Source organism: Urocampus carinirostris, chromosome 2 (genome assembly GCF_059441175.1).
Source record: "Urocampus carinirostris isolate Australia breed hairy pipefish chromosome 2, RoL_Ucar_1.0, whole genome shotgun sequence".
Lineage (NCBI taxonomy): Eukaryota > Metazoa > Chordata > Actinopteri > Syngnathiformes > Syngnathidae > Urocampus > Urocampus carinirostris.
In genome coordinates, this window is record NC_142350.1 from 13,259,791 (window position 1) to 13,273,871 (window position 14,081).

Here is a 14,081-nt window from a genome sequence, read left to right on the forward strand (position 1 = left end):
TGCAAAGACTTGCAGTGATGCTAAAGGGAAAAGCAAAAAACATATAACCATGGTAACGAAGCCTGTGATTATCTAGAAAAACGAAGAAGGCACTCGCTAAAAAAATATGGCTGTGACCAATTCACAACGGGACCATTCTTCAAAATATGGTAGTGATTAAGGCAAATCACTCTTCTTAGATTACACTGAAATTCACATTTCATCATCCATGCACCAGGACAGAAAAAGGCTTGATGTACTTTATAAAGGTAACTAAATATAATTGGTATGTGACATAAATGTAACCGCTCCTTCATGTTAAGTAGTTCTGAATTTATGAATGATCCAAGTCTCAAACATAACAGTTGCATGTTACATACCATAAAAGTATTTCGAGATTTGAGATGTCTTTCGAGCAAAAAATGTGCCCTTATATACAGTACAAGAGAAAATCTAAAATATGAGAATTTCGAGAGACCAGGGCTTTAAAGTCATTCTATTATAAGCTTATTTATCTTATTACTGTGTATGTATGTTTAGTTACTATTTAGTTATTATTTTAGTGATCAGGAAGATGTGTTAAATTGATATTTAGTGTTAACTTGCACGATTTTGAAAGGCCTGTAACGGATTTATTGGTTTTCTGTTATTTTGTACCAGTGAAATTTACTCAAGATACGAGTAATTTTGGTACGAGCCCAATCCGGGAGCGAATTATGAGAAAAGTTAGAAAAGCGAAAAGAAATGGTGCTCCGTGAATCGTTATCGGGTACGGGAAACAATTGACGTGGCGACAGGAGAGGCATTAACGAGGCTACAGGTCCTGCCTACTGCTACGGCTGAGATAACAACTCTCTTAAACCATTCTATATCTAACCAATGCCAGAACCAATACTCATGAAACAGATGACCAGGAGCTACAACCTGTGAGAAAATCCTGCTTTCAGGAAAATTCGATTGGGATACAAGCAATTTTAGGAGCAAGCACAATCCTAGAGCGAATTAATGTCTCGTTTAGAGGTTTCACTGACTAACAAAATCTTCTTATTACAGTCTGAAGATGATATACAGCTACTCTGTATATTGTTATTTGATGAATTAAATTTAACTCACAGCTAGGAGGCACAAAATAATACACAATTCCCCACTAGACATATACACGTAGCTGTAATAAATAATCTGACCTCATAGGGTTCTATTAAAGGGTTACGGCAAGAACGGAGGCTGTCCATTGGTGCGGCCCGGCACGTAGCGTCATCTTTGTTATTTGTCCTTCGTTCCAAGGTGAGCATTACTCACTTTGACCGAGGTGCAGATAATCAGATAAAACCAGTGGCGTGACGCTCGTGCCTGACCGATTCGGCTCATATTTTGCGCTGTGCCCACAAAGGTAAAACGAGGTAATTCGGTGCGGCGGGATTTACAGGCGGACTTTGGTACAGATTTGATCGGTTCCCGTTACATGTATGCTGATTGTAAAATACTAAATACCATATTCTTATGTCCTATCCCATAAAACTTTAGACCTGCGTGTGCCAGTGACTCCTGATCTGGACGGAATGATCCATGGATGATATTCATTCCATTTCATTGTTTGACTTTAATAAAACACCAGCTTTTCCAGACTATAAGACACATCTAAAAACCCTAAATTGGCCAGAAACTTGGTAGTGCACTTTATAATCCAGTTTGCCTCGTATCTCAGAAAATTCAATGATACAATTGGAAATGCATCGTTACAATGAAATGATACAGGACATAGTAACTGTTCTGCCTTTGAGAAACATAAACAGCAGTTTGGGAGTACCATCTTGTGGTTGACAAAGGAAACGAAGGAGGAAACAAAAGCGCAGATCTTCGGCGGCAGCTCCGCCAACTTTCGAACCCTCACTGCAAATAGTCTTTTGTTGTTGCTTTGGACAATAACTGTCCATAAATGGGACAAATACCGAGACACCTCACTACTTCGCGCTTCTGTTATTGCTGGTTCACTGCTTTGCGGTTTTTCATTGCACAATGTGTTCAGCATTCCGATTGGATTAACAGAGGAAGATGCCTTTTATCGCCAACAAACTTGGACCTCTAAACGTGCACAAGGGCCACATGCAAGTCTTTGGTGCTCCCTAGTGGCACCTTGGCGCTTTTTGAAAAATGTTTTGATTTCTATAACACAAAACCCCAAGGTAACTCGAGATACAAGCAAATCTGGGGAACAAACACAATCCAGGAGCAAATTATGAGAAAAGTTAGAGGAGCCCAAAGAAATTGTGCTCACCGGCATTTGCTCTGTCAACTGTTATCTGGTCTGGGAAAGGACTGAGGCGGCGTCAGGAGATGCATTAGTGAGGCTGCAGGTCCTGCCTACTGCTACGGCTGAGCTAACAACTCTCTTAAACCATCCTATATCTCACCTACGCAAGACCCAATACTCATAAAAACGGATGACCTCGTGCTTGTGGGAAAATCTTATGTTGGGGACAGTTGTATTTTAATCATCGCTGAGACCTGGCTCAATTCAAGAATACCCGATGCTAGCGCGCAGCTAGCCAGCCAATCTCTATATCGGTAAGGATGTCTTCTTGAGGTAAGTTTGACCCTTGGGGGCATTTATGAAGGGGTGTCACTGCTCTGCGGATTTTCCCTTTTCGCGGAGGGTTCTGGTCCCGATAACCGAGGGATTATTGTATGTCCGAAAAATCCTCATGAAATGTGGCTTTTCTAATTAAATCATGCTCTTGTGTCTGTTTTTTTGTGTTTTGTGATCATTCATGGCCGACTGTGCGTGTGTTTGTGTATACAACAGCAATACCGGGTTGCCCCGGGAGACGGGCCATCCAGTCTACCATTATGCACTCTGCTCTTCTTGCTCATCATGCCCTCACTTGTCAGCCTGCCATTTTTGATTATTCTTTTCTTTTTGAAAAACGCTTTTCGAACAATCTATGATGTCAAACCAGGTCAATATTCATGACAAAAAAAACTGTTTTTTGAGGTCATCCTAGGAACCATTGATAGTTTGGCGTTTTTTGTGGGTTTTTTTTAACCAAACGACCCTGAGTTCTTTTCAGTCACACTTTTTGCTTCTGATTGGTACTTTACCCAGCCAAATTCAAGCGCTTATTAAAGACTTTAAAAGCCAAATCATTCTCCAGTACCATTAAAAGTGGAAATGAAGGGTATAACATGTATTTTACAGAGCCACAAATGTTTGATGTAACGTACAAACGGTATACTATCGTGTGTCTGTACTGCAGTAGTTAGCACCATGTGGTAACATTTGTTGGCCCAGAGAAGGAAGGGTGCCACAAGGCTGTACGAGCCCAAGACACACCATAAAAAAACGGTGCCCCTATGACCCTAGTGGATAAGGGAATCCTCCCTATATATAGATTTACAATCGCGATATATTATCTTGTGTGTGTATTTATTTTTAGATCTTGAGTTAATTCCTACTCTTTTGGTGGATCTGAACAATACGTGTGTCAATATTTTTGAGACTAATCTCTCCCCTTACAGGCGTTGGGGAAAATGACAACCGTTACAATTTACCACTAGGAAACATTACCTTGATTTTTTTAAATGGCCCAGTTATTTTTCGGTCTTCCTCTCCTCCTGCCCCCTTGGACTGTACCCTGGAGAATTATCTTGGTCAGTCCTGATGAACTAAATAATGATAGATGCTGCGACCACTTCTCAAATTTATCAAATGAAAGGATTGTGCAGTTTGAAGCAGAGATAGTATAATATCCATCCATCAATTATCTGCACCGCTTATTCTCAGTAGGGTCACAGGGGTGTTGGAGCCCATCCCAGCTGTCTTCGGGCCGTGGGCAGCGGACACCCTGAACTGGTTGCCAGCCAGTCGCAGGGCACATAGAGACAACTAAATCGCTCATTCATACCAAGGAACAATTTATCCTAACATGCATGATTTTGGAATGTGGAAGGAAACCGGAGTGCCCAGAGAAAACCCAAGCAAGCCCGGGGAGAAGATGCAAACTCCACAAAGGAAGGCTAGGAGCTCGATTTGATCCATTGACCTCAGAACTGTGCCACGGACGCGCTAACCACTCAGCCGCCGTGGCGCCCTGCTTAGGTGCACTTCCGTGTCTAGCGAGGAGGATCGGAGACAGGCGGGAATTACAAGTCGTTGGCCGGAACTGGAGCGCAAAGGCGGTGTCAAGTTCGGAAACGAGGTCAGCCACAGGAAGTAGGCAGGTAACTGGGCAAAACAGGTCAGGTAACAGGCAGGCAGAACGGGGCGAAGTCAGGTCCGGAAACAGGTTGGTAACGAAGATCAGGCAGAGAAAAGGGTTTCCTCCGGGTACTCCGGTTTCCTCATACAATCCAAAATCATGCATGTCAGGTGAATTGGCCGGTCTAAATTGTCCCTATGTGTGAATGAGCGAGAGAATTGTCTGTCTCTGTGTGTCCTGCGACAGGCTGGCAACCAGTTTAGGGTGTCCCCTGCCCACTGCCCGAAGATAGCTGGGATGGGCTCCAGCACCCCTGTGACCCTACTGAGAATAAGCGGTGCAGATAATTGATGGATGGATATTATACTATCTCTGCTTCAAACTGCACAATCCTTTCATTTGATGAATTTAAGAAGTGGTCGCAGCTTACCATCAGAGTGTAATGTCGGGTCATGAAGTCAGACCAGTTGTGAACTTGTGATTTAGGATCTGGTATCAGTAATGTCACACCCCTGTCATGGTCGAGATTCGGCTCATCTGTGAAGAGCGGGATGATTCTTGACACCAAAAAACAACGGCAACGGGTTAATGGACGTGCTGTACCTGAGTCGTAACCATGGAAACCAGTACTATCTTGTGTGGGAACATACCCCAACCCCAAAAAACTGGCCTGGAGAGTGATTGGCACTGCGAGGATGTACTTGCCAAAGACACACCACAGGTAGTGGTGACCTGGCGACCACAAAATCAGAATTCTTCCCAAATTTAAGAAAGATCCAGTAGTACTTTGGAAGAAACTTTGCTGGCCCTAGAGGAAGTTGACAGATGTTAATGAGGCTGTCTTCTATCAGAGAAATGGATGGAGCACCTTTGGCAATGAGCCACTTAATCACGAGGGGTGGCTGGGTAGAGGTTGGTGGGTCGGGTAGGCAACCATGACGATCACCTCCAATCAGACAATGATTCCGCTCTTGCGACTCCGTATTGAAAAAGACGCAGAGGGTGGAAGGGAGGGGGCAATTTGACAGTTCCTTAATTAGCTACATTAATGAGAGAAAAAGAAGAGGATGGAATGAGATGAGGTAAGAGAAAAAAGGCAAAGATCCTTTGCACCCTTTACTCATTCAGTTCCGTAAGGTATACGAACGTTTTCAGAAGCATTGTCAGAGTGCCAAAATATATTTTATTTGTTTTATTTTTAAAAACTGTCATGGGAACCTCTTGCGTGGGTTCAAATCCAGCTCCAGACTTCCTGTGCGGAGTTTGTATGTTCTCCCCGTGCTTGCGTGGGTTTCCTCCGGGCTCTCCGGTTTCCTCCTACATTCCATAAACATGCATTTCAGGTGAATTGACCGGTCCAAATTGTCCCTAGGTGTGAATGAGCGAGTGAGTTGTCTGTCCCCGTGTGCCCTGCGATTGGCTGGCAACCAGTTCAGGGTGTCCCCTGCCCACTGCCCGATGATTGCTGGGATGGGCTCCAGCACCCCCGCGACCCTACTGAGGATAAGCGGTGCAGCTAATGAGATAATGGGATGAGATTATAAAGGTGTTGGCACAGCTTTGAGAATGGTTTCAGTATGAAAATCCCCATTAGATGGCGGAAGTGTCATTTGATCAGATCTTTGTCCACACATCAAGGAAGACCCCCCCCCCCCCTTTTCCTTCAATTGCCAAGTTAAAATTTGTCTAGCTGCTGGAACCAAATCCAAATTGTAAAGAAACCGATCCGACGTTTTAAGTTGTACTTTCTTTTATCATTTTTTAAGTGCAAACTAAGAATTAAGAATTTTGCATTTATTTTTTTAATAACATGAGCCTCATCATAATTGTCAGCCAGCTTGTTGCTATGGGGATTCAACGATACAAAACGGTTGCGAAAGGCTTGCGAAAAACAAGAAGAAAAATGTCGCAGTTTTTGTCACTGTAGTTGTATTTTTTCCCATGCTTTTTGGCACTACACAATACAGCAATATCTAGTGGTCAAATCATCCACACTGTCCCTTTAGTTCTCAAATATTTGTTTGTTTTTTTTCATGAAATTCAAAACCTTTCACTTTAGTAGCTTTGTATGCGATATAACAGAATCCCTATCTCATATATTCTCCATTGTATCTGCGTTTGGCCGTGGTCAACATGTGTAAACAAACTTTACCTCTCTTTCTGTGGTGTTAAATAGCGTCTGTCAACTTGCATTTACAGGGCAATATTGCCATCTAGTTTTATGGCCTACGGTTGACACTCAGTTATTTTATTTTCTTAGCATAATTTTGCCATAGCAAATGCTCAGGACTCACTGAATATGGGTCCCACCATTTTTGAAACACTGGTTTTGATATTGGAGGTATCCCAAATCCCAAAAATAAGGACCAGAGTGAAACTTCTGCCTGAATTGCACCCTTTCACAATAGGCTGTTTTTGAGGATTTTGTAATAAATTTAGCCATGTTAAACTGTTGTTTCCTAAGTCAGTTAGAAACATATTTTCTTGTCTATTAAAAGGTGAGGGTTCAAGCTTTCTTTTGATATGTCCTTGGTCTGTATACATTAGCTATATAAAACAATGATACAGGCCAGGGGTGGTGAACAAGTTTAACACAAAGAGCCGAAATATTTAACTGTGAGAGCCAAAGAGCCACACCACACACTGACCTGCCATGACAGACAGACAGACTCAAACACACGCAATTAAAAACATATTATTTCCCATAACACACTCCTCTCCTTACAATACAACAAGTATTGTTCTTGTGTGGATTTCAAAGGAAGTGTCCGCCCTCAATACACACACAAAAAAAAACTAAACATGAAACAAGGCAAAGAGCCACAGTATATAGAAAATATGATGAAGCAAATAGCCGCATTCTTATTGGCAAAGAGCCACATGCGGCCCTAGAGCCACGTGTTCGCCACCCCTGATATAGGAATTCAAAAATAAGTCAAAATGGCAAAAATTGACTTGCACCAGCTCTTCCCATTTAAGAGAAACGTCTGGCATTGAAAGAGGTACAATAAAAGCCAGTTTTAGCAAGGTTCTGGACACCTAAACTCCCAATACATCAACATATATTCAGTTGTTAAGTCAACTAAATACACACACTAGACAGCTTTTCATCTCTGGCCAACGTCCTAACATTTGCCGGGTTGACCCAGTTTCTATGGTGACCGAATAGCGGGTCGATCGCCGGGCGAGCATCACCGGGTCACGCCCGTGTTTTTCACTGCAATGAATATGTGACGAGGGAGATATACAATTGCAAAGAAAGGTAGCACCCTCGGGCGTGGAATTTAGTAAGGCAGTGACAGGAAAAAGGAAATTGTTATAGTTTTGTTCACTTGGGATTGCCATCCTGATCATTCACTTTCTAGTAGTATGTTTAAACGTGTGTGGCTTCAAAAGGCAGGACCTAGAGATTGACATTGGATTGTTTGTGTTAAAGGGACACTGTACAAAAAAACAACTAAAATTGTCAGGGTTGGAAAGTAAAATGGTGCGGTTGGTCACTCATAGTCTCCGTATTCGTATTCCTCTTTGTGTTTTGCAGTACTTGTTTTCGGTTGCACGACAGAATCCGGTGACATCTAATGGTCAAATATTACGGCAACCCTTCAATACAGGCATGTTCAAAGTCCGGCCGGGGTTCCTGTTATGGCCCCTGATCAAATTTTAACCTGCCCACGGCCTCTGTCATAAAATGTATACCATGTGTTCTGCCGATAATGTTGAGTGCAGTAGAAAAAAACATTTGTACACAAATAAAAAAATGAATCACCATTTTACCAGATGATGGCAGAACCCCTTTGGCCACCCTGCCCTTGGCTTTGTGTGAGAGTCATAGCCCACCTTATTTCCGACACAGAAACTGTAAATAAAAAAAGGAACGTTGTTTGTGAGGGCTGCCTCTTTTAGGACAAGTAAAATATTTTGTTTTTTTGTTTTTTTTTCCACAAAATCCAAAACAACTGCGTCTGCCTAATTTGCCAAGAGACTGTGAATTTTCAAAGAATATAATATCATATATATATTTATATATAATAAAAGCTGACTGGAAACAGATGCAGTGACAAAGTGAAACAACTGGCACAGCAAAGCTTTTTCACAAACCCTGCGAGTCAAATGAAAATGCTGCAAAGGCGGGCTACGAGGTTGTGCCGCTGATCGCTAAGCACTGTAAACTTTTCACTGAGTATGAATTCACTAAGGACTGTTCAAAGAATGACAGGCTGAACATTTTCAGCTTACCAAATCTGGCCCATTTTCTGAAAAGTTTGGACACCCCTGCTTTAATGTATTCACATACTTCATAAATGTGAATGAGAGGAAGAAGTGGAAAACAGTGACAACAACTATCAAGTTGAAGGAGAAAATGATTGTTGGAGGGTCTGCCATTGAAGCACTGTTTGAATGTACAATAAATTGTTTTAAAAATGTTATACTTCGAGCTTATTTACCAGTATATTGATCTTTATTATCAACACAATTAGGCAATTGTTGTCTATGTACATGTTTTAATTATATTTTGTGTACAAACGTCTTAGTATGTTGCTATTTTAAAGCAGTTATATGCCATGCAAGAGTATTTGGCAGAGGTGTAGAGATGATGGACAACAGTGGAACGTTGTGGCAGGTAAGTCAGTTGTTGTTTGCAGATGACACAGCGCTTGTGGCTGATTCTGAGGACACATTGAGAAGGTTGGTCATGGAGTTTGGAAGAGTATGTGATAGGCGTAAGTTATGTGTCAATGTAAGGAGGAGTAAGGTGATGAAGTGTTCACGTGATGGAGAGGGCATGACGTTAGAAATAAGGTTGCATGGACAGGTGCTGGAAGAAGTTGTAAGCTTTAGGTACTTTGTGATGTGGTGCATTTGGTGGAATGGAGTGCGAGGTATTGCACAGAGTGAATCAAGAAAGCAAGGCTTTGGGTGCTCTGAGGAGAGTGATGAACAACAAGAGTATGAGTATGGATGTTAAGAGGGGACTGTATGAGAGTGTAATTGTGCCGACTGTGTTGTTCGGTGCAGATACTCGGAGCCTGAACGCATATTTGAGAAGGAAATTCTATGTTTTTGAGATGACGTGTTTGAGGAGTATGTCAGGAGTGACAAGATTGGATAGATTGAGAAATGAAATTGTGAGAGACAGAACTGGAGTAGTCGTGGAACTGAGCAAGCGCGTGGATAAGAGAGTACTCGGTTGGTTTGGACACATGGAGAGGATGGTTGAGGAGCGAATGTTAAAGAGGATCTACAGAGCAGAAGTAAATGGAAGGAGACCAAGAGGAAGGTCGCGATTGACGTGGATTGTGTTATGAGTGCACTGCAGGAAAGAGGTTTAAATATAGTGGAAGCTAGAGCTCTTGTTGATGATAGGAATCTGTGGTGCGGCAGGGGTAAACCAGTGAAAGCTGTCGGGCCCTGCTGTTGAACAGAAAAGTGTGTTGTGTCACCCTGACCCGAGTGACATGGCCGCTTTCTTGATTCCTGTTTCATCTGGAGGGACGAAAGCTGACCGACTTGGGTGCCGAGGTGCTTAATTTGTTTTGGTGTTTGGACATTTGGGTTGGCCATGGTCACATTTTTTGTGTGTTTTGTTTTTGCTACTTTTTCCCATTATTTTATTTTCTTCGTTTTTGTATGTGTTTGTCTTGCTGTCGGTCACCCCTCTCGAGGATTATGACCAGGGTAGATAGATACAGTAGATGGATAAATATATGCGATGCGAGTATATGCGTTGCGTGAAGTTGTTTTGGTTTAACTGGTTTTTTGTTTTTTTTGAACCAAATGTGAATATATTCTACGATATCCGCTTTAAACTGAAAAATCATTTGTTTTGATACATTTGAGAAGTAGATTTGGGTGGCTACTTGGGATTAGAGTGGAATGGTGGATCCTTAAGTCAGACCAGTTGAGAACCACTACACTATATAGACATACGCGATATAAACCCTTTTTTGTCTTCATTTTTTACATTGAAATAAAATAACCATTCATTGAAAACTCTAAGACCCTGCAGAAGCCCATGTCCGGCAAAGTCATTTTGAAAGGAAAATGTATGAGAGGAGACAGAAGTTGATAGATGCGATGGTGGCCCTGAAATAACTGCCTGCCTAAATTTAGAAGCAGGTCGCTGGCGGCACAATGGAGCAAAATAGAATGTATGAATGAGTCTGGCGTTCCAGGGCGAATTCACGGCGACAAAGATAACAGATGGCGGCTTGAGAGAGTGTGCGTGTTTGTGCGAGAGCGTGTGTTGCGTGCGTGAGAGAATGAAAGGTAACGGGGATTTTCACTTCAAAGTGGAAAGCGCCACAGCAGATTAAAGCACACCAGGTATCAAAGAGCCTCAGGTGGTCAGGAGCACTTGGTAGAAACCTCCCTCCCCATATGTTTTATTCGTGTGAATGTTGGATGAACGCTTGAACAGAATGATACATCGAGTATTTGTCAGCCAGTGATGTGCAGTCAGGATAGGCAGCTGAGATTGGAGATATAAAATATATGAAACAATTGCATATATCCGGAGTGCTTTCTCATTTACAGGCATTAAAATGGGTCAGTTTTTAAAAGATGAGAAGGTTGTGGAGGTACACTACACAATGCAACAAAATATTGATGTTTATTATGGTGGCTGAATTTAGCCTCAAGTCGTTTGCCTGAAAAAAGATTATATTGGAGCGGCATTAGTTCAGGAGGTAATGCGCTCGGCTTGGGATCAAGTGGTCTCAGGTTAGATTCCCGGCTCCTCCATGTTATATGTCGAAGTGTCTTTGGGAGGGACACTGAGTCCCTAATGCCCCCGATAGCAGGTAGTTGCCGTGACGCTGCTATCGGTTAGTTAGTGTTTAAAAGGGAAAAGTGTGAAGCACATTGTAAAGCGCTTTGGGAGGTCTTCATTGACTTGAAAAGCGCTATATAAATGCAGACCATTTACATTTACATATTAAGCTCGGCTAAGTTACTGTGGTGATTTATTCTCTATAGCTAGCCTGTTCCTTACCAGGCTAACTACCAAGCTAAGATTATCCCAGAGATACATTTGGCACTACAACTGTTTCGCGTGTGAAAAATGAATGGGTTTAGTAGCATTTCCATAGACTTTCTGGATACAATGCACTATATTAACTATCTTGCATTGAAATTTTATATGCAAGCTATACTGCATTGTTATTTATTTAAACTTTGTTGACGGTATAATTGTAACAGTCGTTTTACAGCCGTGTGTTTTATTGCCGAGCCAATTTAGAATGCTTTGATGAATTTGTGTATTATAGCTGTTTTTGAGATTGTAAAGAGTGACACTTAAACTTGCAAAAATGTTATGAAGGACATTTTTGATTAGGGTAATATAGTACATACAGTGAAGAAAAGAAGTATTTGAACACCCAGCTATTTTTGCTATTTCTCCCCGATTAGAAATCATAGAGGGGTCTGAAATATTCATTGTAGGTGCATGTCCACTGTGAGAGAGATAAACTAAAAGGAAAAATCCACAAATCACAATGCATGATTTTTTAACAATTTATTTGTGTCATACAGCTGCAAATAAGTATTTGAACACCTGAGAAAATAAATGTGTTTAGTACAGTAGCCTTTGTTTGCTATTACAGAGGTCAAACGTTTCCTGTAGTCTTTCACCAGGTTTGCACTCACTGCAAGAGGGATCTTGGCCCACTCCTCCAAGATCTTCTCTAGATCAGTCAGATTTCTGGGCTGTCGCTTAGAAACACAAAGTTTGAGCTCCCTCCAAAGATTTTCGATTGAATTCAGGTATGGAGACTGACTGGGCCATGCTAGAGCCTTGATATGCTTCTCAAAGAGCCACTCCTGGCTGTGTGCTTTTGGTCATTGTGTTGGAAGACCCAGCCACAACCTATCTTCAATGCTCTGACTGAGGGAAGGAGGTTGTTTCCCAAAATCTCACAATACACGGCCCCAGTCATACTCTCTTTAATGCAGTGCACTCATCCTGTCCCATGTACAGAAAAACACCCCCAAAGCACGATTCTACACCCCCATGCCTTACAGTAGGAATGGTGTTCTTCCGATTGTACTTTTAATTCTTCTTCCTCCTAAACACGCTTAGTGGAATTATGACCAAAAAGTTCTATTTTGATCTCATCTGACCACAAAACTTGTTCATATGAAAACTTAAGATGGGCCTTGAAATGTGCTGCCTTAAGCTGGGGAACCTGTCGTGCCATGCATGATTTCAAATCATGACGTCTTAGTGTATTAGATAGATAGATAGATACTTTATTCATCCCCGTAGGGAAATTCACACTTCCAGCAGTCTACCCCGTTGTTTATTAACAGATGAACATGATGCCCTAGGGGTGCTTGTAGCGAAGTGGATGACGTCACGCCAGTCCAAAAATTCGACATCCCTGCGGCAGATGGAAAACTTTTCTTTGTGAAAATCCAGGGATACACCACCTCGTGTTAGCAAGTCCGCCTCCTCTCCGATTCCCCCCGGCTTTCCTGTCTCTGTTTAGCGGCGTTAAAGCCGGAATGCTCCGGGTAGCTCCTGGTGACTACACGTTAGCGTCCGGAATGCTAAACGTGAGCCACGTTTCCGCAAAACACAGCAACTGCGCTCCCTGTGCGCTTCGATGTTTTCCACCAGCACTCGATGATCTTATTTGGTCGTGAGTTCGCATTTACCATGATTACGGATGGTACCGAAGACTTATAATGCCGCTAGCCGCTTCGCTAGCTCCGGCTCTTTCTCCACGATAGGCCCCTTCATCACGCCGGCACGAGAATTCTTCAGGGAAAGGAGTTGAAATTCCTTGAATACACGCATTTCTTGTGCGTTAAAACCCATGTCCATAGGATAGAAGTAATCCATAGTGTAGTTGTCAAAACGGGAAGAAAAAACACCGAAGATAGGAGCAGACAATAAAACAATAGGGCAGCTGCTGGAAAAGGCAGCCGCTTGTGGCAGCGCCACGAAACCTAGGGAAACCTAGAGTAACCTTGGAATGGGTAGTCACAGCTCTTTTCAGGTCATTGACCAACTCCTGTTGCGTATTTCGGGCTGATTCCTCACCATTCTTAGAATCATTGAGACCCCACAAGGTGATATCTTGCATGGGGCTCCACTAGGATTAAGATGGACCGTCATGTTTGGCTTCTTCCATTTTTTAATGATTGCTGCAACAGTGGACCTTTTTTCACCAAGCTGCTTGGCAATTGCTTCGAAGCCCTTTCCAGCCTTGTGGAGGTGTGCAAATTTGTCCCTGGTGTCTTTGGACAGCTCTTTGGTCTTCACCATGTTACAAGTTATAGTCTTACTGATTGTATAGGGTGGACAGGTGTCTTTATGCAGCTAACCACCTCAAACAGGGGCATCTGATTCAGGATGATACATGGAGTGCAGATGGACTTCTAATGGGCGGACTAACAGGTCGTTTAGGGTCGGTATTTTAGATGATACACGTGTGTTCAAACACTTATTTGCAGCTGTATCACACATATAAATTGTTAAAAGATCATGCATTGTTATCTCTCTCACAATGGCCATACACCTGTGATGAAAACTTCCCCCCTCCCCAATTTCTATGTGGGAGTGTTCAAATACTATATTTTCTTCACTGTATAGGTCCAAATCCAATTCATCTGTTCCCTCATCAAAGAGAGATAGGATTGTTCTTTATGAAGAATAAATGAAATAGAACCAGAAAAAAATCAAATAAAACTGAAATTAGAATTGACAAACGTGCAAGTGATTAAGCCAGAATGTTCCAGTCCGACGAGTTTAATAAATTAAGCCTGGATTTTTTTGTTTATTCCACTTTCATGCAATACCCTTCTGGGCAACCTGATGGCCTGGTTGCTTTTGTCTTTCTGCATGTCAAGAAATCAAAAATACAAACTCACTGAATAAATCAATAAAATGCGTTGCCTTTG